This window comes from Morone saxatilis, unplaced genomic scaffold, assembly GCF_004916995.1.
Source record: "Morone saxatilis isolate NCDOM2014 unplaced genomic scaffold, NCSU_SB_2.0 Contig6, whole genome shotgun sequence".
Taxonomy (NCBI): domain Eukaryota; kingdom Metazoa; phylum Chordata; class Actinopteri; family Moronidae; genus Morone; species Morone saxatilis.
This window is the reverse complement of record NW_023340206.1, coordinates 6,552,271-6,555,216: the sequence shown is the minus strand read 5'-3', so window position 1 is coordinate 6,555,216 and position 2,946 is coordinate 6,552,271.

Below are 2,946 nucleotides of genomic sequence, written 5' to 3'. Positions count from 1 at the left end.
TATCTGGCAAAATAATTGCAATATAATTTCTTTCCCCACATCGGGCAGCCATAACTCACTGTTACTTGAGCTGTAAGTATTTAATTTTGTGTCTACATGTAGAAATGCAGCCCGGCTCTAGCAGTAAGATAATTTATGTGTGTGTGTGTGTGTGCGTCTGTGAGAACAGAGATTAAGGAGCATCCCGTAGGAGTTTTAGTATAATTATGGTAGAGAATTTGATTATCACAATCTTGGAGCATATATTCCCACACACAGCCAGATCAAGTTCACAAACACAAACACACACACACACACACACACACAGTACACAAAGCCATGGTCTTAAAGTATTTCCAACACAAATCTATATCTCTGTAACCCTGCTCCCGGATGAGTGGGATCATTTGTCTGTGTCACACACACACACGCACATAAGCATGCTCCCAGGATGGGATCAGTCATGCAGATGCAAAGCTTGCCTTGCATTACATGGACATACACACACATGGAGGCACAGGTAAGACCTCATTTTACCAACAAACAAGCTCATAATAAGTCCTGCAGTCGGACATTTTTAAGACATGTACGATCCTCTTATTGCTCTGCTGTGTTTCCGCCTCCCTATCATCACATCTTCTTACACACATCCCAGCATCTGTGTGATATTATGCAATCAATTTCCTGTGATTGCACACTGACCTTGTAATAATGAATCCATCTCCATGTGCCTGCATGTGTGCTGACTTGCTGTTGCTATTGATTAAAACTCCCGTACAGCTACATACAGTTGAAACCAGTCGTTGCGGTCGCCCTTACGCAACTGCTGAAACCATTGCGAAGGAATTGTTTATGTGAAGTTGGCTTTTTGCTCAACTACCACAGTCTGCTTTCACTCAGCGTAAGGCAATGTAACAAACAACAGAGAACCAAAAAACGTGATGTGCATCAGACCTGCTCTGTGTGTGTGTGTGTGTGTATTATGTCCCCCAGAAATTGAATGATATACATGCTCTGCTTACGCTAATGTTATAACTCACATGTAACACATAGCGGGTGGTCGGTCTACAATCTAGTTACATACTTGATCTACGCAGGATCATTTCCCTACTGATTGATTGTGCTGACTCAGGTTGTTCCAGGCAGAAGCAAATCAAATTATCTTTGTGTGCTAGTCTGTCTGTGCTTATGTTAATGTTATGTCACAATACCAGAATTTTAAATTTCAATACAATACTTATACATAAAAAAAACAATACTAGTGCTTGTACAGAGAAAGTCACTGAACACATGAATCTTTTGGGTTGAAAATCTGATTGTAGATCTGTTTTTTTAAATAGCTTTGACACTATCAAATGTATAATTAACAGATGGTATGGTTTTAAACACGTGGTATCAAAACCAACCTTACTGCTGATCCCCTACAGACTCACACACATACACGTTCTCTGGGTAGCTGGCGCTGCCATTTGGGTCCTTAAGCAGGCCGTGAAATTAATTTGTCATCATAAATCAAACTGTGTGCAGACACACAGAATATTTCCACAGTTACCTGCCTAAACACACAGCCACACCATTATCTCATGTGTTTGACTCTCTCCTCAGCTGCCAATGCAGCAGGAGAGCTGTCAAAAGTAAGCGACAGCACTTTCACAAGCAAACACTGGCGCTGTCATAACTCACATAGCCGACACATGAGTCGAGATCAGATAAACCCCTTTAATCCCAGAACTCTGACTAAATGTTATTTTATTTAAAAAGGGTTTCTTCCAGACAGGATAACTGAGGCAGCACCTCGGGGTTTAATCCTGTTCTGATGACCGGCTCCACTGGGAAAACCCAAACACATACAGTAGAGTGAAATCCAGCCATTTACAATGTATAAACACACCGATTATCTTGGCCTTGGCTTCCAAATGGTGTATCCTGCTCTGCTCACTACGGCTTTGACACTGATCGACTGGAGCAGCACACAGTAAAACGAAGACTGACTTCATGAAGGAGAAATCCACCCCAAGACAGGCATCATTTGCTATTTGAGGACTGCTTGCAGGCTGTTGTTTTGGCCTTTCTGATCACAAGTTACTCTTAAAACAATCAATAAATTGGCCTAAAAAAGCCTCTCAAGTCTTTATTTAATGACTTTTCAGCATTTTAACCATTAATAATTTGATTTTTGCTTCTCTACATCACACACAGCATCAATCTGAGGAGCCAGATGGGGTCAGTGCCTGCTAGACAGATTTAAATTTACATAAAAAAGAGACATTGCACATGTCAAAGATACATGACACTCTTATCTATATGCCTGTCATACACAAATATATAGATATAGATAAATAGATTAATATAACATATCACACACACAGTCAGCAGGTGAGCTAAATACAACTGTGTTCATGTAGACAACAACACAGCAGCTTCAGTACAGTAAATAAACATAATATCAACATGAACTAAGAGTTTAATAAACACAGCTGGCAAGACACAGACAGAGGGTGACTCTCACTCACCTTCCTTTCATTTAAACTTCATTTAAACGCAGTATCCACGTTGAGAGACATTTTGTTTGTTGACAAGACTTCTCTTCTCCTCCCTCCATGGCTGCTAGCTGACATCAGCTTAGCCTAACATTACATTTAAATAATACATTCAACATTTAGTTGTTTGTTATGGGGCCCGACAGTGACAGGGTTCACACTTCAACTGTCCATTCACAGTTTATAGTGGTATGACCTGCGTCGTCTCTTATACTTTTAAAATATATATACTTAATTAGCTTCACCTGTTACCTGACTTCTCCATTAACTCCAGTAAGGGTGCAATACCGTCTTTGACCACACGGATAGGTTAATATTTACTACAACCAATAGGGGCGCTGTTTCACACATTTAAGAAAACTCTATGAAAACTGGGGAATGGGGAATTCATGACCCAGACAACAGAATAAAGTGTCTGTTATGATCA